The sequence below is a fragment of the Lepus europaeus genome, chromosome 8, assembly GCF_033115175.1.
Source record: "Lepus europaeus isolate LE1 chromosome 8, mLepTim1.pri, whole genome shotgun sequence".
NCBI classification, from domain to species: Eukaryota; Metazoa; Chordata; class Mammalia; order Lagomorpha; family Leporidae; genus Lepus; species Lepus europaeus.
In genome coordinates, this window is record NC_084834.1 from 85,039,037 (window position 1) to 85,064,751 (window position 25,715).

Sequence of the window (25,715 nt, forward strand, 5' to 3'; positions counted from 1 at the left end):
TAAATCACAGTGAAAAATATTGCAAAAAATCTCACATCTGTGTGAAATCTAAAAGGTCAAGCTCAGGGCTAGTGCTTGGTGCATCAGTAGGCTGCTGCTTTGGATGCCAAATCCCACTTTAGAGTGCCTGAGTTTGATCCCAGCTACACTTCCAATTCCAGCTTCCTGCATCTAGCAGGTAATGGCTCAAGTAATTGATTCCCTGTCACCCACACAGGAGGTCACAAAAGCAGAGTAAAATGGTAGTTGTTAGAGAAGAGAAGCAAGCAAAAAGCTAAACATTTAAAGTTATGGAAGTAATAACTCTTAAATGTATATTGAAAAATCACCAGGTACTATCACACATACACATGGAGATGCATACAAAACCATGAAAAGTGATAGATCTTCTAGTTTGCTTCTCTGTAGTAATTATTGTCCTTTGCATATGAATATAAAAATAAAAAATAGTATGCCTTAAACATACACACTAATAAGAAAATACTGTAATTCAAACATTGGTTAATATTTCACATTAATTTTTCACAATGTAGAATCTCATTTGATCCTTCCTTAAAAATAATGTGGTGTATAGAGTACCAAACATCTATAGTGATGGAAATTAAAGTTCACTCCAAGAAAAATGCATAACATCTCACAACAGGGACCAGAGGCCTGGCTTCCTCCTTGATTCCAATATCACTGTTTTGAATCATTGTAGGGTACTGCCATCTAAGAGTGTCCTTATGAGAAATAAAAGAATTTTATGGGGATCTTCAGTTTATTGCAGATCTGGGGGACTCTCCAATAGGGCTATGCAAGGTTTACTTGCATTATTCTGACTCTTCCAGCTTTAGGCAGGCACGCATTATAAAATTGTTTATTGATGAATTATAAACATGTGAGCCAATATACTTTTATTTTCTGAGATGAACTGAATGAAATTCCTCCAGACAAAAAGAAACTTATATTCCAGCATATATAACATGCTACAAAAAGATTGTATATATATATATATATATATATATATATACACATATACATAAGTTTCCATGAACACATAATATTCTTTATATTTATTTATATGAGAGGCAGAGGACATATAATAGAGATCTCTAATTTGCCTGTTCACTCCCCAGTGCTTGCAACAGCCAGGACTGGGTTGAAATGAGGAGCCAGGAATTCAGCACGGGTTTACCCCTGGGTGCCCGAGAACCAACTCTTCCAGTCATCACTGCTGCCTCCCAGGGTTCTCAGTATCTGGAGTGGAGCTAGGAACAGAGCCTGGCACCCCAATAAGGGATTTAAGCATATTAACTGGCATCTTAACTGTTTGGCTAAATTGCCCATCTTCCTAGTGTATTTATTGACAATTATATACATTTTCCTGTGTGCTTATAACAACAAAATGGTGTGCATACATTAAAATATCTTACATGCATAATTACAAAATAGATACTGTGCATACATATTTAAAGCAATAAATACTGTGTGCATGCACATATCCATGAAATATATATATATATATATATATATATGGACATACATTAAGAATTGCATCTATCTATCTGTATAGAAAGAGATTTTTACATTTACCAGCTTAATTGATTTTAAACATCTGTGACTAACCCAAGCCTTTTAGTGAAAAACAGATCAGGATATGAAATATTTTTAGAATCAATCCATGATAAACCATGTTGAGTTCTGGCAACGTGGCAGGTTACAATTAACATCTCTACCCAGAGGTGGCCTCACCATGGGAAGATGATTGTTAATTTTTGCTAGAGAAGGAAGAGAGTACCTAACATGTTTACTGTATAAACCAGCTTTTTTTTTTATCATTGTTCTTTAGTTTCCATGAATTAAACAAATATTTTGACCAATGTCCTCAAACACTTTTCTTCCATTTCCTATGTATTTTGAATATCTGCATATGGCTAAATGCATGAAAGAATTGGATGATGCATTCTTAAAACTCACATATTGATTTTTCACTTTATAATTATGTTACTATATATTTATTACTCAAAATAACAATATTTTATTAATATAATCAAATGTGTACAGTAGTCTTAAATTTTATATCTATCCTGTCATTTTTGTACCTGAGAGTATTCTACTGAAATTAAGATTTTGTGAAAATATTTATCTCACTAATTTAATCCACTTTCTAGTTGATAATTCTAATTTAAATTTGGATTAATCATTACATTAAAATGTAATACTATCTGATTTAGATACACAACTTTCTTTAGCAATTTGTTAGGAAGTATGATAGAATTTTCCTATAATTGGAGTTGAAACAACCTTTTAATTTCAAGCCAGATAATCTAAATATCTGTTCAGAAAGAAGCAATATGCATTTATAGTGAGATATTTCATCTTGTCCTGGATTCTAAATAGGTATTTTAAAAGAAGAGTTTTCTGTTCAACCTTGTTTTATAGCAGGTGATGTTATTGACTTCTACTCAGTATTGGTAATATATTTTTAATGGAAACATTTTACTATTACCTGACAGAACACTTAATATTGCCATAAACTTTAAACATGGTTTAATAAATGGTAAAAACCTGCAGCAATGATAGCAAATTAGTCATTTCTTGCTAAATGAAGATATACTGAAAGGAGATGCACAAAAGAAACAGTTCATCTTTCTGCAAACAGCAAGAAAGTGTACAGAAGAAACAGTTTATCTTATTGCAAATGGCACAGCCAAAGAACAGGAAATCTCAGCCAAACTTAGAATCCCAGATATTTATTTCCTTTTCTCTTCAGATAACAACCCATCTTAAATTTGGCTTTTTACCAAGGGTGTGCATGCAGCATTTTTTAGCTAAACACAAGTGTTCTGAGAACAACCTTGGGTTCCAACTGAAGAATCTCAGGAAAGAAGAACCGTTCTTATTTCCTGCATTTCTTATCTTTTGTGTTATAACCACTTATTATCAGTCTAATCTAATGTCAAATTTCCTAGAAAGCTTTTATTTAATAAATATAAATTTTGTAAGTACAACTTTTGGATTATAGTGGTTCTCCCTCCATACCTGCCCTCCCAGCCCCAAACCACCCCACCTCCTACTCCCTCTCCTATCCCATTCATCATTAAGATTCATTTTTAATTATCTTTATATACAGAAGATCAACTCTATACTAAGTAAAAATTTCAACAGTTTGCACCTATACAGACACACAAAGTATAAAGTAATGTTTGAAGACTAGTTTTACCATTAATTTTGATTGTCAACATTCATTACTCTATAGCTAACATGATGACATAGCCCAGAGTTCCTTCCCAGGTATTCTTATTAATGTGTACTCAGTCTTATTTTATAATTATTTTTTTGACAGGCAGAGTGGACAGTGAGAGAGAGACAGAGAGAAAGGTCTTCCTTTTGCCGTTGGTTCACCCTCCAATGGCAGCGCGCCGATCCGACGGCAGGAGCCAGGTGCTTATCCTGGTCTCCCATGGGGTGCAGAGCCCAAGGACTTGGACCATCCTCCACTGCACTCCCTGGCCACAGCAGAGAGCTGGCCTGGAAGAGGGGCAACCGGGACAGAATCCGGAGCCCCGACCGGGACTAGAACCCGGTGTGCCGGCGCCGCAAGGCGGAGGATTAGCCTAGTGAGCTGCGGCGCCGGCCCTATTTTATAAAAATTTGAAGTGAACAGACTTCTGGTAAAAATGATATAAAGCATTCCACTACTTCCTCTCCCCTCCCTCCCACCCTCACACACAGTATTTGATCAACAGATTATCTTTCGTCTACATCTCCTATTGGACAAACTGGAGGGAAGAATGCCGAGTAACAAAGCATAAAAGAACATATCCTAAATATTCCTAAAACACCAATCCCTAATTGATCATTTCCATCACCAGATGGTGACAGGCTCCTCCCACAGAAGGGGCAGGAGGTTTTATCAAATCCATATAAAATGATAGTGACATATAGATTTAAAATGCAAATATATATCATGTTTACTTATCTTCTCAAATTTTAATATGGGTTTTTCCTTATGAGTTCACGGGTTCATTATGCTGCTGTGTAAAACTGTCATGTGACTTAAAGGCAAATTGTCAAATACATAAACGAACACCAAACTTAGGCAAAGGCCAACAAAAATCTAATTGTTAAATTATAAGAGTTTACAGTATATGAAAACAATGCTGATGTCTTAATTTTTAATTGTGGCAAAGTGTCACATAAATTATTAATGCAGCTATGCCCATTGGAAATTGATAAATCATTATGTGATTCAGAGCCATGAAAATGATAACTAACTAAAAACTCTAGCATTTCTATTAAAATATGTTTTAGAAGACATGTAACTATCCACACAATACATACTTCACAAAAATGTTTAATGACAATTAAAATTTCTTCTGTAAGCAAGACTGATTTACGATTGGGGTTGAGAGTTTTTCTGATTGGTGAGAGTTTGATGCAGTAGTGATGACACAGCTTGTGATGTCTGCACCGCACAAAGGAGTGACTGGGCCTGACTCCCAGCTCTACTTCTAATTCCAGTTTCCTGCTGATGCACAGCAGATGATGGCTCATGTACTTAGGTCCCTGCTATCCATATTGGAGACCTAGATTGAGGTCTGGGCTCCTGACTTTGGCTTGATCCAAACACAGCTATCACAGTATTTGGATAGTGAAGTATCAGATGGAAAGTCTCAGTCTTTCTCTGCCTGTCTCACCCGCTTTCTCTATCTCTGCTTTTCAAATAAAATAAAAAGAAACAAACATTTTGTTTTAAAAAACTATGCTTAGTTCTTATTATTTGTTGAACTCTTAGTGTTGGGTTAATCTTATGCATATATTGTAAGCTGAAAGTAGATCATTATAAAAATTAAGAGAAGTAATAAGAGAGGAAGGAGGATCAAAGATGGGAGCTAGGGCTGGAAGTAGGGTAGCGTGAGAAATATCACTATGTTCCAGACTCTCGCCGCCAACCGCCTGCCTCGCCGCGTGCTCTCCGCGCCGCCTCCCCGCAGAAATGCTTCGATTACCCACAGTCCTTAGCCAGATGAGGCCAGTGTCCAGGGCACTGGCTCCTCATCTCACTAGGGCTTACGCCACAGACGTAAAATTTGGTGCAGATACCTTTTAGCTGAAGCTGTAGCCGTGACTATGGGGCCAAAGGGGAGAATAGTAATTATTGAACAGTGTTGGGGTAGCCCTAAAGTAACAAAAGATGATGTGACTGTTGCAAAGTCAATTGACTTAAAGGATAAATATAAGAATATTGGAGCTAAACTTGTTCAAGATGTTGCCAATAACACAAATGAAGAGGTTGGGGATGGCACCACCACAGCTACTGTACTGGCCCGCTCTATTGCCAAGGAAGGCTTTGAGAAGATTAGCAAAGGTGCTAATCCAGTGGAAATCAGAAGAGGTGTGATGTTAGCTGTTAATGCTGTAATTGCTGAGCTTAAGAAGCAGTCAAAACCTGTGACAACCCCTGAAGAAATTGCTCAGGTTGCTACAATTTCTGCAAATGGAGACAAAGAAATTGGCAACATCATTTCTGATGCAGTGAAGAAGGTTGGAAGGAAAGGTGTCATCACAGTAAAGGATGGGAAAACACTGATGAATTAGAAATTATTGCAGGCATGAAGTTTGATCGAGGCTATATTTCTCCATACTTTATTAATACATCAAAAGGTCAGAAATGTGAATTCCAAGATGCCTATGTTCTGCTGAGTGAAAAGAAATTATCTAGTGTCCAATCCATTGTACCTGCTCTTGAAATTGCCAGTGCTCACCGTAAGCCCCTGGTCATAATTGCTGAAGATGTTGATGGAGAAGCTCTGAGTACACTCATTTTGAACAGGCTAAAAGTTGGTTTTCAGGTTGTGGCAGTCAAAGCTCCAGGTTTTGGTGACAATAGAAAGAACCAGCTTAAAGATATGGCTATTGCTACTGATGGTGCAGTATCTGGAGAAGAGGGATTGACCCTAAATCTTGAAGCTGTCCAACCTCATGACTTAGGAAAAGTTGGAGAAGTCGTTGTGACCAAAGATGATGCTATGCTTTTGAAAGGGAAAGGTGACAAGGCTCAAACTGAAAAACGTATTCAAGAAATCATTGAGCATTTAGACATCACAACTAGTGAATATGAAAAACAAAAACTGAATGAACGTCTTGCAAAGCTTTCAGATGGAGTAGCTGTGCTGAAGGTTGGTGGGACAAGTGATGTTGAAGTAAATGAAAAGAAGGACAGAATTACAGATGCCATAAATACTACAAGAGCTGCTGTTGAAGAAGGCATTGTTCTGGGAGGAGGTTGTGCCCTGCTTCGGTGCATTCCAGCCTTGGACTCACTAACTCCAGCTAATGAAGATCAAAAAATTGGTATAGAAATTATTAAAAGAACACTGAAAATTCCAGCAATGACTATTGCTAAGAATGCAGGTGTTGAAGGATCCTTGATTGTTGAGAAAATTCTGCAAAGTTCCTCAGAAATTGGTTATGATGCTATGCTTGGAGATTTTGTGAATATGGTAGAAAAAGGAATCATTGATCCAACAAAGGTTGTAAGAACTGCTTTATTGGATGCTGCTGGAGTGGCCTCTCTGCTAACTACAGCAGAAGCTGTAGTCACAGAAATTCCTAAAGAAGAGAAGGACCCTGGAATGGGCGCGATGGGCGGAATGGGAGGTGGTATGGGAGGTGGTATGTTCTAATTCTTAGAATAATGCTTTACCATTATTAATGAACTGTGACAGGAAGCTCAAGGCAATGTTCCTCATCAAGAACTTCAGAGAAGTCAGTTGAAGAAAATGGAGAAAAGGCTTGCTGAAGAAAATCACTATAAGCATCAGTTACTGGTTTCAGTTGAAAATATATATAGTTTACTGCTGTCATTGTCCATGCCTACAGATAATTTATTTTGTACTTTTGAATAAATAAAAAAGACATTTGTACATTCCTGAAAAAAAAGAAATATCACTATGTTCCAAACATGTACATATGAAATACATGAAATTTGCACATCTTAAATAAAAAAAACTAAAATTATGCTTAGTATATATATGTATATATTTTTGTTTAAAATATTCAACAATAAAATTTGATGTAAAATCACAATAGTAAATATACCTATCAAATATAAGATCATGAACTCAATGGACTCAAAATCTCTCAAAACACCCTAAATCCTTCCCCTTATTACCCTGTTCATGGTGTTGCATCTCCCATGAGTGTATGTCTTATCTCACTAACTTGTTATCATTTCCTGGTCCATAGAAACTCTTTTTATACCTAGAATATCTACAAGTAAGCCTACATATATCAAATACTAGAGGAATACTAACTCATCATTTCTTACATTAATTCAATATAATCTTATAAAATATGATACATATATTCAGATATAGAAGGAAAATGTAAGTTATAACCAAATATAAGTTCAAAGAAAAGTAGGCTTGCAAATATGCATGCATGCGAATTTATAATCACAAGTATTACCATTAATCCAGAAGTCCTAAGTTATTTACTAAAATTTTAATCATGCTGTATTTTTAGTTTGAATATTTAAATTATCTTTGTTTTATACATGTAGGAGTCAAGTGGAGGGAACATTGATTAGCTGGTATGATAACAGTGCAAAAAAAAGTCTTCATCTAACTTAGAATTTCACCTAAAAATGTGGATAAAGATTTTGACACATCTTAAAGAAATGTTTCTACATATAGTCTACAGAGTTATTTGAAGAAATGTACCTCATTTTACATAAATAACATATCATATACCTTTTCAAGAATATGCTTCTAAATTGAAAGCAAGCATCAACACATCCACGATACCCTTTCACAACTTATGAGTAAACCTATATCATCTGAAAAGACACATATGAAACACCTGCCCAAAAAATGCTCAGTCCGATTTCACAGTTGCAAATACAATAAAAAATGGTTCGTATTTTTTCAGTCCCAGAGTTCAAACTCTTTACTCATTTAAATTTGTCTAACATATACATGCTTTATGAAATGTAATTTTAAAAAGAATAAACAATGTAAAGTCAGCAAAGGTACTACAGGCAGTGAATCTTTAATAATATTCTTTTAAATAAAAAAATTTTTGAGAGGCAAATAGACAGAGGGAGGCCTCATGTGCTGGTTCACTCTCCACTTCCCTGCAATGACTCAGACATACCAGGCTGGTGCCAAGTGCTGTGATCTTAAATCCAGGTCTCCCTTGTAGGTGACAGGACCTCAGTTCACTCCAGCCATCACTGCTGCTTTCCATGGTCTGCATTAGCATGAATCTGGCAGCAGGAGCCAGAGCTGGGGATTGAAACCCCGCTTAGTCACAGGTCAGGGGATAGGTGTCCCATTTGTGTGTTAGCCACTAAATCAAAGTCTGCCCATTAATTGAATCTCTTGATCTCTTTCCTCTTTTTAAAAATATTATTTGTTTATTTGAGAGGTAGAGAAACAGAGAGAAGGGTCTTCCATCTGCTGGTTCAATCCCCAAATGGCCACAACGGCCAGAGCTGGACCAATGTGAAACCAGGAGCCAGGAGCTTTTTCTGGGTCTCCCACATAGGTATGCAGGGGCCCAAGCAGTTGGATCATCATTTACTGCTTTCCCAGGCCATAAGCAGAGAACTGGGATAGAGGGACAGCTGGGACACAAACCTGCATGCATATGGGATGCCAGCATCAAAGGTGGAGGCTTAGCCCACTATCTCACAGCTTCAGCCCCTTCTCTGTCTCTCTTAATTCTGAGTTTCCTGTTTACTTCTCTCTATCTGAATGCATTAATACATCACCCACTGATCCACCTATCTATCCAATCAACCTTTCTTCAAAACAGAGAAAATCATTAAAGTCAAGGTAACTTTGCTTTTTTCACAAACTATTTGATGGCAGAACAGTAGAAATTTATTATATGGTGAATCAGACCACAGCAGAATTCAGGTGGCTTGTTAAGAAAATAGATAGGAAATTACGTGGTTTTCACAAGTTCATAGCTGAAAGGGCTGAATGGAAATTTACAGGTGGAATATACAAGCCTTTTTAGTTTTCAGAAACTATATTTAAAAGATGTATAGCAATTTGTTCCAAATTATAGAGCTCAAAGCTACCAGGGGTGAGACAGGAGCTGAGTTTTTCTGGTTTAAAGGTTGTAACTAATCCTTCCTTATTATGTTAGTTTCATTTCAAGCATTTTCCTTATGAAGCATTGATATATTTGTGATGATATAAATATATATATATATATATATATGTATCTGCATATATCACAGCATATGATTGTGTGTATGTTTATACAGGTAACTAGTGCTACTTTGGTAACTGGCACATCACATTCACTTGTAATAAGCCAGGAAGGATTTAAGGTTAAGTGACTATTAGAGCCCACCTCCTTAGCACAGTAGGCAGTGCATCAGTCTCATAAAGTTAAGTCACTGTTCTTATGTGGAATTTACTTTCTCATGCTGGTGTCCTGGCACAGTGACCTGTGATGCTAGCATCTCATCTCAGAGCACTAGTTTGAGTCCCATTTGCTCTGTTTCCCATCAAGTGCCCTATGAATGATCCTGGGAAGGGAGCGGATGTTTGCTAAACTCCTGGATGAAGCTCCAGGAACTGCCCTGGCCCAGCTCCAGCTGTCATGCCCAGTTAGGAGTGACCCAGCAGATGGAAGATCTTGTCTTTCATTCTTTCTCTATCACTCTACCTTTTAAAGAAAAATAAAAAAGAGGCTGGCACTGTGGCGTTAAAGCCCTGGCCTGCAGCACCTGCATCCTATATGGGCACCCGTTTGAGTCCCGACTGCTCCACTTCCAGCCCAGCTCTCTGCTATGGCCCAAGAAAGCAGTAGAAGATGGCCAAGTCCTTCGGTACCTGCGCACGCGTGGGAAACTTGGAAGAGGCTCCTGGCTTGTGGCTTCAGATAGGCTCAACAATGGCTGTTGTGGCCATTTGAGGAGTGAACCAATGGATGGAAGATTTTCTCTCTCTCTCTCTCTCTCTCTCTCTCTGTGTGTGTGTGTGTATGTGTATGTGTGTGTGTCTCCTCTCTCTGTAATTCTGTCCAATAAATAAAATAAATCATAAAAAGATATATAAAACAAATATTTTTGAAATTACTTTCTTTGCTTTGTAAGTTCAACAATTTTAGTTTAGGATGTTAAAATAAAAAAAAAGAAACTTTGGAGCAATTTATTGGTCACAGTAGGATTTACAATTCTTCAGAGTTACTCAAAATTGTTAAATCATCACATATCCTCTTTTTCAGATGCTAATATTCACAGGTGGGGTTTTTAATTTAATTCTAAGAATGCACTGTGCATACACATTTGTTGCACTGGGTACAACTATGCATAAATATAGAGATTTATATCATTTTTTTCATTTATCCATGGTATTACCAGTACTGTCAGTAGGCATTATGTATGTCTATCAAAGATGGCAAAGTAAGTGAAGATATTATAAGTATTAAACAAATGAGATTTCTCCTTTTTTTACACCAACTAATCTATCTCAAGATAAAAAAATGTTTGAACATGTTTGATTATAATAGGCAATGATAAAATTAAAATGTTATAACCAAATAAGATCATTACTTAGGCATAAAGGTAAGCTACTATTTCAGTGGAATATCTTTACAAGGAAGGTGAAGAAATTGTGTGTATATGTACACACATATACACATGCATATACACATACACATATAGACAGGGACATATATATGTATGTGTGTATATATATATAATAAAATCATTTGCTTATGCATGCCTCCTAATATTCATATATACAAAGACCTACATAATTCTCTTGTCAGGATACATCACTTACTCTAAGATAATCTCCACAAATTAATGTTGCATCACAAATGTTTTCAGCACTTCTTCTCATTCAGCAGAAAGTTTCCCTGTATGTATACGCTATGATCCTCAGAGCCATGAAACAGGGTTTTCAGAGGTCTTTTTCCTTCCATTCAGAGGCTTGCTTGCCTCTGCTCACCTTATCTAACCCCTCATAAGCACCCTAACCACGGTTTAGCAAAACAGTCACACTAATTGTTGGTTGGGAGGTGCTGAATGTACAAAATTCACGACAGCAAATATCCTCCTGAATTACAGGCAATGGTGCTGTTATATTTCTCTCCAGTTTGTAATAATGGTAATAACAATTATAATAGTAATGGATGTTTATTAGTACTAAGACCTGTATTAAGTGGTTCACAGGCAGGATTCCACTTTGTTTTGATGAAAACACATTGAGGGAAATGAAGCTTGGATTAAGTAACATTCCCAAGACCCAAAGCACTTGAAAACTACTGATACCAGACTGCCTTCTTACTAGATTTCCCACTTGATGTCCCAATACAAAAATTTCTGCTAGGATTCCTCAGTCTTTTCCTGAAAGTTTTACCATATTATGCTTTCACAATACACCTGACAATTTTTTAAGTTTTTTTTTTTAAGCTTCTCCTTTTCAGGTCACACTATGCATGTTCAGGGTGAACCCTGAGCCAATACCATACAATAGCCATGTGCAAAACAAGTAAAATATAACCAGCAAAGCCAAGGCAATACTGGATGTAAGTTCAGCATACTCCTTTCAGAAGGGAGAGGTCCCTTAAACACAGAAACATGGAATTAAAAGTCCATTTTACAACAATGGCTTAATTCCAAGCCATGCCTGGCATTTCCACATACCAGCTTTCTACTCCCTAATCTATAAGCTTTTCCTTAAATCCAATAATCAAGAGGCAGATTTGAGTCATGCTCTCCTGCGTTCTGGCTGGTGAGCAATATTGAAGCCTTTGGCCTCTGAATGATTGAGAGCAGTTGTCAGGGACTCTAAGATATTATGAACTTAGTTTCTGGCAATGTGCTCATTATAACAGATTTCTATGTAGCCAGATTACATACAGATTTTACTTTCATAATTGTTAAATAATGTGGCTGTGTGAGAGGGCACAGGGTGTGGCTGGGACTTTGGGCACTCACTGCGGCAACTCTACATGGGCAGAGTTCCCTGATTGCCTCTGAGGGTCACTGCTGCAGGATCCGTGTTCACACTAGGGACTGTGGATTCTTTGTGTGGTTCTTGTCACAACATGGTCAAAAAACTGTATGAAGTAGGGCTAGGGACCAGGCATTGCTGTCCTTTGAGGAGAGGATGTGAGTGTGAAAATACACCAACAGAGCAGATTAAACATCCCTTCTGATTTAAAAAAAAGGCATAGTCCAAAGATAGAAGCCATCACAGGAAAAAAAAAAAAAAAAGCAAGTATCACCATGAATAAGGAAGGCAACATGATGCCCCCAAAGAACACAACACTACAATACTAGAATATGAAGAGTAAGAGATTCAAGAAATGCCAGCTGTGGAATTCAAAAAATTGCTATTAATGGAATTACTTAGAAGTAATCAGAAGCAAATTCACAAACTAAAGTAATCCATACATGACCTGAATGAAAATTTTTCCCATGAAATTGAGATTTTACAGTGAAATAAAAACAAATACTGGAAATGAATAATGTAGTAGAAAAATTAAAAATAGGGTTGAAAAACTTAAGAACAGAGGCAGAAGAAAGAATATCTAAGTTAGAAGATAAACCCCTGGAAGTTTTACAATCAGAACACCCCTCCCCTCAAAAAAGAAGAAATTAGAAAACTATAAAACAGTGCTGGAGATTTATGGGATATTATCAAACGACCAAACATATGGGTCTTAGGAGCTCCTGAAGGCATGGAAACAGACAGTGGATTAGAAAGCCTTTTTAGTGAAACAGTTATGGAAAACTTCCATAATTTGGATAAAGACAGGGACGTCCAAGTACAGGAAGCACACAGAACTCCTAACAGACATTACCGGAAAAGATCTTCACCAAGAAACATTGTAGTCAAATTTTCCACAGTAAAACATAAAGAAAAGATTCTAGAATGGGCATGAGAGAAATGCCAGATTATTTTCAGAGATCTCCAATTAGACTCACAGTTGACCTCTCATCAAAAACCCTATAGGTGATATATATTTCAAATATTAAGAGAAAGAAATGGTCAGCTTGGAATACTGTACACCACAAAGGTCTCATTGGTGATTGAAGGTGAAATAAAGACTTTCCAGAACAAACAAAAATTGAAAGAATTTGTCACCAATTCTCCAGCTTTACAAAGATGCTTAAAGATGTGCTACATACAGAAACATCAAAAAATGGTCATATCTATGAAAGAAGCTGAAAATCTCCCAATAACATTACAAAGAAAATCCCAACTAAACAATAGGAATACTTATGGATAAATAGCAGGGCCAAATCATTACTTATCAATAGTCACCTTGAATGTAAATGGCCTCAACTCTCCCAGTAAAAGATACAGACTAACTGAATGGAATAAAAACCAAAACCCATCTATTTGCTGCCCACAAGAAACACATCTAACCAACAAAGATACACACAGACAAAAAGTGAGAGGATGGAGAAGATATTCTATGATAACAGAAAACAAAAAAGAGCTCATGTAGCCATCCTAGTATCAGACAAAATATATTTTAACACAAAAACTCTTAAAACAGACAAAGAAGGGCACTATGTAATGATTAACAGATCAATCCAACAGTAAGATGTGACTATAATAACTGTATATGCACGTAATTACAGGGCACCTGGCTATTCAAAAGAAGTGTTAATGGATCTAAAGGGAGACATTCCAACACAACAGTAATGGGGGATTTCAATACTCCACTTTCAGCAATGGACAGATCAATTAGACAGAAAATCAGCTAAGAAAAAACAGAGTTAATCAACACTATACACCAAATGGACCTAACATATATCTACAAAACTTTTCATCCTACAGATGTAGAATACACATTCTTCAAACCAGTGCAGAGAACTTTTCTAAGATAGACCTCATGCTAGGCCATAAAGCAATTCTCAGCAAATTAAAAAAAAAAAAAAAAATCATACCATATATCTTCTCTGACCAAAATGGAATGAAGCTAGAAATCAACAACTCAGGAATCTCTAGAACACATGTAAACACATTGAGATTGAACAATATTCTTCTGAATGAATAGTGGGTCATTGAATAAATAAAAAAAATCAAGAAAATTTCTGGAAACAAATGAAGATGACAATACATCATATCAAAACTTGTGGGATACAGCCAAAGCAGCGTTAAGAGGAAAACTTAAAACAATTGGGGCCTACATCAAGAAATTGGGAGGCACCAAACAAACGAGTTATCACTGCATCTCAAGGACCTAGAAAAACAGCAAACCAAACACAAAACAAGTAAGGAGAAAAGAAATAATTAAAATTAGAAAATAAAGAAAATTGAAACAAAAAATACAAATTATCAGTGAAACAAAAAGCTGGGTTTTTGAAAAAATAATCACAACTGATGCACCATTGACCTAAATAACCAAAAAAAAAAAAAACAAAAAACAAAAAACAAAAAAAAACAAAAAACAAAAAACAAAAACAGAGAGAAGACTGAAATCGATAAAATTAGAGATGGCCGGCACCGCGGCTCAATAGGCTAATCCTCTGCCTTGTGGCGCCGGCACACCGGGTTCTAGTCCCGGTTGGGGCACCAATCCTGTCCCAGTTGCCCCTCTTCCAGGCCAGCTCTCTGCTGTGGCCAGGGAGTACAGTGGAGGATGGCCCAAGTCCTTGAGCCCTGCACCCCATGGGAGACCAGGAGAAGCACCTGGCTCCTGCCATCGGATCAGCACGGTGCGCTGGCAGCAGCACGCCTACCGCGGCGGCCATTGGGGGGTGAACCAACGGCAAAAAGGAAGACCTTTCTCTCTGTCTCTCTCTCTCACTGTCCACTCTGCCTGTCAATAAATAAATAAATAAATAAATAGAGATGAAAAAGAAGACCTAATAACAGAAATCACAAAAATAAAAAGAATTATCAAAATTACTACAAAGAGCTGTATGCCAACAAATCAGGAAACCTAGAAGAATTGGATAGATTCTTGGATATATACAACCTACCTAAACTGAGACATGAAGACATAGAAAACCTAAACAATAACCAACTAAGATGCAAACTGAGCAAGTAATAAAGACCCTCCAAGCAAAGAAAAGCCCAGGACAGGATTTCTTCACTACTAAATTTTACCAGACATTTAAAAGAGAAGTAACTCCAATTCTTCTCAAGTTATTCAAAACAATTGAAAGGTAGGGAATCCCCACAATCTCCTTCTATGAAGCCAGGGTCACCTTAAACCTTAAACCTGAAAAAGATACAACAGAGAAGGAGAACTATAGACTAATTAGCCTGATGAACATAGACACAAAAATCCTCAACAAAATACTATCCAATCTAATCCAACAACACATCATAAAGATCATTCTGCTGGACCAAGTGGGATTTACCACAAGTATGCAGGAATGACAGTTCAACATTCACAAATCAATGTAATACATCACATTAAGAAATTAATAGCAAAAACCATAAGGTTATCTCAGTAGGTACACAGAAAGCATTTGATAAAAAAGAACATCTTTTCATAATGAAAATTTTAAGCAAATTGGTTATAGAAGGAACATTCCTCAACACAATCAAGGCAATTTATGACAAACCCCTTGCCAGGATCCTATTTTATGGGGAGAAGTTGGAGGCATTCCCACTGAGATCTACAACCACTTTCTCCACTGCTATTCAACATTGTCCTTGAAGTTTTAGTGACAGTCATTAGGCAACAAAAAGAAATCAAAGGGATACAAACTGGGAAGGAAGAAGCAGAAACTATCCCTATTTCAGGTGACATGATTCTATATATAGGGGATACAAAATACTCCAATAAGAGACTATTGGATTTCATAAAAGAGTTGAGTAAAGTGGCAGGATATAAAATCAATACACAAAAATCAATAGCCTTTTTATACAAAGACAATGCCATGACGAGAAAGAACTTTTAAGACCAAACCCATTCATAATAGCTACAAAAAGCAACTACCTTGAATTAATTTAACCAAGGATGTCAAATATGTCTATGATGAGAATTGTAAAATATTAAAGTAAGAAATAGAAGACACAAAAAATGGGAAAATCTTCCATGTTCATGAATTGGAAGAATTAATATAATCAAAATGTTCATAATACTGAAAGCAATTTAGAAACTCAATGAAATACCAATCAACATACCAAGGACATTCTTCTCAGATATAGAAAACAGTGATGCTGAAATTCATATGAAAATGCAGGATACCCTGAATTGCTTAAGAAATCTTATACAACAAAACAAAGCCACATGCATCACAATGCCAGATTTCAAGATATACGACAGGTCAGGTATAATCAAAACAGCCTGATACTGGTAGAACAAAGGATGGATAGAACAATGGAACAGAATGGAAACCAGAAATGAACCCATGCATCTACAACCAACATATCTTTGATAAAGGAGCCAAAATCAATGCCTGGAGGAAGGAGAGTCTCTTCAACAACAGTGCTGGGAAAACTGAATCTCCACATGCAGAAGTATGGAGCATGACCGCACCTTACACCTTACACAAAAATCTACTCAAAATGGATTAAAGACCTAAATCTATCACCCAACACCATCAAATTATTAGAGAACATTGGGGAAACCCTGCAAGACATTGGCATAAGCAAAGAGTTCTTGGAAAAGACCTAAGAGGCAGCAGCAATCAAAACCAAAATTGACAAATGGCATTATGTCAAATTGAGAAGCTTCTGAACTGTAAAAGAAACACTTAGCAAAGTGAGAAGGTAACCCAACAGAATGGGAGAAACTATGCAACTGATGAAGGATTAACAAACAGAATATATAAAGAGATCAAGAAACTCAACAACAACAAAACAAACAACCCAATTTAGAAATGGGCAAAGGACTTAAACAGGTATTTTTCAAAAGAGGAAATCCAAATGGCCAACAGACACATGAAAAAACAGCTCTTGTCTCAACTGTTGAGGAACAGATTTTTTAAAACTAGCTGTTGAATTCTTTACTTAGTATAAACATATGTGTATATAGCTAAATGAAAATAGATCTTTGTAAAAAATAAAAATGGAAATAGAAGATGGAGGAAGAAGGCAGATAGTGTGGGTAGGAGGGCAGATATGGTGGGAAGAATCACTATATTCTTAATGTTATATTTACAAAATTTGTGAAATTTGTATTCCTAAAATAAAAGATACTTGGGAAAAATGAAATACAATTACCATATAATTTTTATTCTTATTTCTTGTTTGTTAAAATTTATTAACTGCATACAGTTTATAAAGGTTCTAAAATTTTTCTATGTACATTTTTATAGATATAGTATTTACCAAATGATTGAATTTACACTGAATTTATAAGGAAGGTAGTGGTTTAGCTCAAACTTTTACTTTTTTCCTCAAATTTCATGTTTAAGTCTGCTTTAGGGATAGTTATCAATTATATGTAAATAATTAATTTGATGTAAATTCTTAATCCTTATGTTAAATGACAAATTTTGCAGTTATTCATGTGGGAATATGGAGCCTCTGAGAAGTTTTTTTCCCATTTTTATATATTTTATACATTTTTAGTTTTTCCCATATTTTTATCTATTTGTTTTTAAAACATGTATTGGGGGTGGGGGAGAGAAAGAGAGAAAGAGGGAGAGAGATCTCATCTACTGGCTCACTCCTCAAATGCCTGTAATAACTATCGCTGGGCTAGGAAGAAGCCAGGAATGTGGAACTCAATCAAGGTCTCCCATGTGGGTGTCAGGTCACTGAATACTTGAGCCATGGCCTGCTGACTCCTAGGGTGGACAGCAAGAAGAGATGCTAGAACAGAGCCAGGATTCAAACCAAAGCTCTAACTGGGGATGCAGACATCCTAAGAGGTATCTTATCTGCTGCATCAAGTGTCCACACCAATGTGTTTTGTGTATTGGATAAGTTAGTGATCTGTCAAAGATCAGTTCTTCTACTAAGAACAATTTGCATGTTTTAAGCCTGATAGAGTATTAAAATGTAATGTATTGAAGTAAAATGAAAATTTTGAGATTACAGCCCTTGCCTCTACTCTTGAGCAACAGTGTTTTGTTCTTCGTACTATTTGTTGAACTATTTAATTAGTGTAGAGTTAGTCTTATGAGTATAAACTGAATGTAGATCTTTGTAAAAAATAAGAGTGGGAATAGGAGAGGGAGGAGGAAGAATGGTTGGAGTGTGGGCAGATGGGAGGGTAGGGTCAGAAGTATCACTATGTTTCTAAATCTGTATATATGAGATGCATGAAACTTGTATACAATAAATAAAAAGAAGGAAAAACTGTACTATATATCAAAAATTAAACAATCTAGCTTTTTCTTTTTAAAGGGTAATAGAGCTTTGCATTCTGTTACAGTCCCTCTGCCTGTATCATAGATGTGATTGAAGCAATGGCCTGTTGCTACAGACTTAAGTGCTGTGACAACAACCAAAAGAAAAGTCACTTTTAACACGGCATAGCAACTCAAACTCTTCCTAAACTGACATATCACATCTGAAAAAAAGGCAAAAATGATAGTAAGGAAGTTACTTAAAAAGCATGCTTACCAAAAAGGCATGTAGTTATTTTCAGAAATGCAACAGATTTTAAATTTTTCCTCCTATAACAATCCACTATATTTTTCTTTCTTTCTTTTTTTTTTTTTTGACAGGCAGAGTGGACAGTGAGAGAGAGACAGAGAGAAATGTCTTCCTTTTGCCGTTGGTTCACCCTCCAATGGCCGCCGCGGTAGCACGCTGCGGCCGGCGCACCGCGCCGATCCGATGGCACGAGCCAGGTGCTTCTCCTGGTCTCCCATGGGGTGCAGAGCCCAAACACTTGGGCCATCCTCCACTGCACTCCCTGGCCACAGCAGAGAGCTGGCCTGGAAGAGGGGCAACCGGGACAGGATCAGTGCCCCGAACGGGACTAGTACCCGGTGTGCCGGCGCCGCAAGGCAGAGGATTAGCCTGTTGAGCCACGGCACCGGCCTCCACTATATTTTTCAATGCTAACTTTGAATTCCATAAAAAGGTGTGAGAACTGGTATGTAGTACTAGAGATAAAAATCATATACTAAAGAAATATCTATATAAAAATAGTGTGAATACAACTTACATCCAAATATTATGGTTTTGGCAGTTTTCTATATAATAAAATTCTAGTTTAATGCTTAAGACAAAATTTTACCCCACTATTGGATAAAAATCATTTTGTCTACCTAAATTGACTTAATTCAGTAAGTTGCTTAAAATTAAGCACTTTAGAACTTCTGTACAATATTGTTTTATTGTTAATGAAAATGCATCTCATACAACCTTTCAGAAGGGAAAAAAAGGTACCTATCTGATATAAATTTCAAACTTTGGAGTTTTATTAACACTGAACCCACTTGTGATTTTCTGTTTTTTTATTGAATGAATGCCTTTTAAAAACAGAACAAGATATATGAGTATCTAGAGATTTTTGTCTCAGAATTGCCTTTTTTAATGCTAACTATTCCATTTACTGAATAAGGAGCTACATTAGACAGGAGCATCATTGTTAGAATGTTGCTTTGAAAAATACTTCATGAGCAGTAAGAAAACAATAGTTCTGTTACAACTTAAAGCTGAATAAGCATAAATGAGACGTGAGTTTCCATAGGAAATGGCAATTTGTGGTATTATTAGCTCTAGATGGTTGCAAAACAGATCAGATTGCTTTCATCTTTCAAGATCTGTATCATAGTCACAATATAGGACAGTATACATGCAAATACTTAAGGAAAATCAACTTTTAAATATTGTTTTAGCAATGATTTGCTAGACAACAAGTTTACAAAAAATTGCCAGTTATATATCCCTTACCAATAATTTAAGAAAAAGAGCAGTAATTTTTTCTTTTTTTTTTTGACAGGCAGAGTGGACAGTGAGAGAGAGAGACAGAGAGAAATGTCTTCCTTTTTGCCGTTGGTTCACCCTCCAATGGCTGCCGCGGTTGGTGCGCTGCGGCCAGCGCACCGCGCTGATCCGATGGCAGGAGCCAGGTGCTTCTCCTGGTCTCCCATGGGGTGCAGAGCCCAAGCACTTGGGCCATCCTCCACTGCACTCCCTGGCCACAGCAGTAATTTTAACCATAAAATTTCAGTGACACAGCTCTCTTCTTTTTTTAAAGATTTACTTATTTCTCTGAAAAGCAGAGTTACAGAGAAAGTGAGTGAGTGAGTGAGTGAGTGAGTGAGATCGTTCATTCACTAGTTCACTAGCCAAGTGTCCACAATGGCCAGCACCAGGCCAGGCTGTAGTCAAGAGCTTTATCCAGGTCTCCTACGTGGGTGCAGGGGCCCAAGCACTTGGGCCATCTTCTGCTGCCTCTCCCAGGCCATTAGCAGCGGGATTGGGAGTACAGCAGATGGGATTGAAATCAGCACCCATATCGGATGCTCTTGCTGCAGGTGGTGGAATTACCTGCCATTCCACAATGCTAGATCCAGCTCTCTTCATCTTAATTTTATAGGAGAAGTGAAAATGAGAAAATTTGAGTGTATCATTCAGTTGCAATTTTAGAAACTAAATGAGATGTTACTTAAATTTAGAAACTTTTGGATTCAAAAATAATACTTTTATCCTAGATAACTCTTCCTACACTAAAAATTGTCTATTCCTGAAAGAAAAAATTTAAGTTTTATAACAGCCTGTGTTAAGATGGAGAGAGGGAAGGAGGGAGGGAAGGAGGGAGGGAAGGGGGAGAGAGAGTGAGAGAGAGATCTCCAGTGATTGCTTTCAAATAGTGTAATTCATTCCTAGACAATCTGACACAATATAGTCTCTGTTTTTTTTTTTTTTCAAGAAAAAGAAAAAGATAACAACCAGATACTTAATAACATAAATAAGTTGTGGACCATATTAGAAGAGATGGCAGACAGCACACTATGGCCTTTTATCAACACCTGGAAATCCATGTAAGAAGTCAAGATACGTCCAGAAAAATGTTTATTTATGGCCCTTGATATAAAGCAATTAACCATAGAGCCCAAGTTAGAAAAAAGTGATTTGATACAAATTTAATATACTGATAATGTGTGAAGCTCCTTAGTAGATAAAGAAAATATAAGTAGATTTCCTAGAGTTATTCTAGTATGTTATTTAAAAAAAATAAACAAGTAAACAAGTTTTCCTTCCTTTAACAACTGATAAAAAACAAATTTAGAAATCATTTATACTTTTGAATTCTGGTTTGAAGGTTACACAGATATTTATAAGTTGATCTCTTTGTACTTTTCAGTATTTTTAAAAGTTGTTTATGGTTTTAAGTAGTTAAAAACTCCAGATAACATGTTTAAAATATAAAAGTACATCAAAATCACATTTATAAATATTAAATACACACATGGGTGAGTATTTAACATGGGTGGTTCAAAAGGTGACAACATGAAAAGAATACTATAGACTTATATACTTAATGAACATAGATGCAAAGATTCTCAACATACTAGCAAATCAAATCCAAAATCACATAAAAAATCATACATCACGATCAAGTAAGATATATCCCTGAACCGAAAATCAATAAATGTCATAAATCACATCAATAGAATGAAGACCAAAACCTTATGGCCATCTCAATAGATATGGAGGAAGCACTTGATAAGATTCAACAGCCCAATAGGCTAATAGGCTAATAGGCTCAATAGGCTAATCCTCCGCCTGCGGCGCCAGCACACCAGGTTCTAGTCCCAGTTGGGGCGCTGGATTCTGTCCCGGTTGCCCCTCTTCCAGGCCAGCTCTCTTGGCCTGCAACTCTCTGGGCCTGCAGGCCTTGGGCCCTGCCTCCCATGGGAGACCAAGATAAGCACCTGGCTCCTGCCTTCGGATCTGTGAGTTGTGCCAGCCGCAGCACACCAGCCACGGCGGCCATTGGAGGGTGAACCAATGGCAAAGGAAGACCTTACTCTCTGTCTCTGTCTCTGTCTCTCTCTCTCTCTCTCTCTCTCTCTCACTGTCCACTCTGCCTGTCAAAAAAAAAAAAAAAAAAAAAGATTCAACAGCCCTACATGATTTAAAAAAAAAAAAAAAAACTCCACAAATTAGGTATGACTATGAGATACAGTCATAAAGACTATATCTCAAAAACCAACAGCCAATATCATACAATATCATACGCAATGGAAAAAACCTGAAAGCATTTCCCTCTCAGATCTGGAACAAGTCAAGGATGTCTACTTTAACTGCTCTTTATTCAATATAGTACTGGGAGTTTTAGCAAGAGAGATTCAGGAGGAGAAAGAAATAAAGGGTATCATATTTGGCAAACAGGAAGTCAAATTATCCATGTTTGCACATGACATGATGTTGTACATGGCAAAACCTAAACTCAATAAATAAGCTATTCAAATTGATAAACCAATTCAGTAAATTTGTAGATTACAAAACACACACACAAAAAGTAGCTTCTTTGTATTCTAATGATGAACTCACAGAAAGAGAAATCAAGAAAGAAAAACACATATACACTGTTTTTAGGAACTTCAATTAGTGCAGCCCCTTTGGAAAACAGTGTGGACATTACTTTAAAAACTACAAATAGACTTGCCATATGATACAGCAATGCTACTACTGGGTTAATCTCCAAAAGACACGAACACAATGCATCAAAGAGATACATACAACACTATGTTTATAATAGCACTGTTCACAGTAGCCAAAATTTGAAATCAACCCAGGTATCCATCATTAGATGAATGCATAAAGAAATCGTTGTTTACATATAAAATAGAATATTATTCAGTTATAAAAAAAGAATAAAATTCTACCATTTGCAGAAAATGAATGCAAATGGAGGTTATCATGTTGAGTGAAATAAACTATTCCAGACAAATACTGCATGTTCTCCCTTTTATGTGGGAGCTAAAATTATAAAAAAAGAAGAAAGAAAATATTAGATATGTCTGCACATATCAGTATTATTGCAAATATGGTTTTATAAAACATTATTTTACACCTTTGTGAAACCAATGGTTAAGAATGTTACACTGGGACCGACACTGTAGTGTAGCAGGTAAGGCTGCTGCCTGTGGTTCCAGCATTCTATATGGGTGCCAGTTCAAGACCTGGCTGCTCTACTTCTGATCCAACTCTCTGCTATGCCCTGGGAAAGTAGTCAAAGATGCCCCAAGGCCTTGGGTCCTTGCACTCACGTGGGATACTCGGAGGAAGTTTCTGGCTCCTGGCTCCAGATCAGCACAGATCTAGCCATTGCGATCAATTGGGGAGTGAACCAACAGATGGAAAACCTTTCTCTTTCTCTCTCTCTCTCTGCCTCTCTTTCTTTCTGTGTAACTCTGACTTTAAAATAAATAAATAAATCTTTAAAAACAAAAAGAATGTTATGCTACTACAGTGTTAGTGATCTATAATTACTTTCAAATTTACTGTATAATTGTGAAATGGTCATTTTTCCATCTAGTTTTTGTTTATAGCTGTTGTCTATACTCCCAATAAAGTAGAGTCTTTTTGCTTTTTACTTGCTACAGTTCTTATCTGGTAAAGTATTAAGCCTTTTGCTGTAATGTGATTTTACATAAGTTACCTTGAAAACTGAAAAATTTAAACAGAAAGGGAGAAGGATAGAGGGTTAGGGGGAGTGAATATCATTAGATTTTAACAAATCTGTTAAAAACTCACTAAAAATTAAAATAAAAAATTAAAAGCTCATAGATATGGTATTAAGTTTATTTTTGAGATGAAAATTTTGAAATTGTATGCAATTTTTTCACATAAAACTTCACACAAAATGCATATTAGGAAAAAATATGGATTTAATATTTTGTGCGAAAATATTTATCTATAAATTCCATTTTCCACGAACTTTGTGAAGTATTCTCATACTTTTAAAATGTCATCCTATGTTAGCAGTATTATTTTCTTTATTTCCTTTGCTTTACTGGGGAGTCAGTTTGTCAACTTTTAGGGAGGCAGACATGAGACTATGTATCTGTTTATAACCTCAACTGAAATAAAAATTAAGAAGTTAAGCACCAAGAAGTTTCAGTATTTCATCCCAATTTTCTACGTGGAGATTGGCAAAACAAGATCTAAAGAAGGCTGTGAGGTGTTCAATAAATTACTGAGGCCAAGCTAATTTTATTATGACTCATTCCTTGGTATCTTGTTACTGTCAAAAATATATACCTCTTTAAACAATTACCTTCCTATCATCTATTTTTATTCTTTTGAATAATGCTGATTATACCTTTCCACTCGGCCTCCCATTTAGTCTGCCCAGCTCATTCCAAGATAATTTTCATTAATATTTCATCTCATTTAAAGATGTCTCCTAGTTTAGAATATATCCTAACTTTTTTTCTAAAATACATTGCTCTCCCTTCAGTCCTCTCAACTGGAAATTTGTTTTTGCAGACACAAGGCCATGCTCCAATTAACAAGGTGTGTTGACATTGCTTAGCTACTTAAGAAAAACCATTGTTCCGCCATCACAAAATACAACCATCTCTTTTGGGGCTGATATTGTAGTGTAGCAGGTTAAGCCACCACCTGCAAAGCTGGCATCCCATACGGGTACCAGTTTGCACCATGGCTGCTCCACTTCCAAACCAGCTCCCTGCTAATGGACTGGGAAAAGCAGTGGAAGGCAGCCCAAGTGCTTCAGCCTCTGCCACCCATGCAGAAGACCCAGAAGAAGCTCCTGGATCCCAGCTTTGTCCTGATGCAATGCTGGCCATTGCAGCCATCCGGGGAGTGAACTAGCAGATGGAAGTTTGTTTTTTGTTGTTGTTGTTGTTTTTGTTTTTTTTTTTTTCTCTCTCTCTCTCCTTTCCCTCCCCTCCCCCATGTATGTGTGGATGTGTGTGTGGGGGGGGGTTGTAGGTGTGTGGGTGTGGGTGTATATGTCTCCCTCTGTAACTCTTTCAGATAAATGAATCAATCTTTTCTGAAACCTCTACCATTAAGCAACCTTACTCCCTAATCCTGCTCATTGTCACTGACCACTTCCTGACTGGTCAAACAAATTCATTCAATAAATTGAACCTTGTTCAAAACTTTCTGTCTCAAGTCCATCAAGCTAGGAGATGAAGTTGACAGACATGTTGATAATCCATCTATTACACAAATGATTCACTTGCAGCTTTCAATGTCTATTTTCTTCACTAAACTATTAAATTGTCCTTGACACCATCTCTACTTATTCCATACGAGATTCTGGAATCTTTTACAGACATTTAGCATAGCTGGTTAGATATCATTAGGTCTCCCAGAGCCAATGTTAGAATCCTTGGGTTGAAGTTCCAGTTGTGTTCCCAATTCCAGCTTTGTATAAATGCGTACCCTGGGAGGAAGCAGGTGATGACTCAAGTAGTTGGGTGCCTACCACGCATATGGGAGAAATGGATTGAGTTCTTGGCTCTCATCCTTAGCATCGCCCCACTCTGGATCTTGTGACTTATCTAGGAGTGAATCACGAGATGGGAAGAATCACTTTGTCTCTTTCTCTTTCTCTCTCTTCTTTTCAAATAAATAAACCAATAAAATAATTTGCATAGGGGCTGGGACCATGGCTCACTTGGCTAATCCTCCGCCTGCAGTGCCAGCATCCCATATGGGCACCGGGTTCTAGTCCTGGCTGCTCCTCTTCCAATCCAGTGGCCAGGGAGGGCAGTGAAGGATGGCCCAAGTCCTTGGACACCTGCACCTGAGTGGGAGAACACCTGGCTCCTGGCTTTGGATCGGTGCAGCGTGGCGACTGTGGCAGCCATTTGAGGGGTGAACCAACGGAAGGAA

The 25,715-nt window shown here is 37.0% G+C and overlaps 1 protein-coding gene and 1 pseudogene across 2 annotated transcripts in view; one reads left to right on the top strand and one right to left on the bottom strand.

Annotated features, from left to right (window-relative positions):
* Window positions 1-25,715, bottom strand: part of GRID2 (glutamate ionotropic receptor delta type subunit 2) — a 1,547,682-nt gene that overhangs the window by 1,252,719 nt on the left and 269,248 nt on the right. The gene's annotated exons all lie outside the window — the stretch shown is intronic.
* LOC133765612 (60 kDa heat shock protein, mitochondrial-like) lies at window positions 4,933-6,914 on the top strand (annotated as a pseudogene).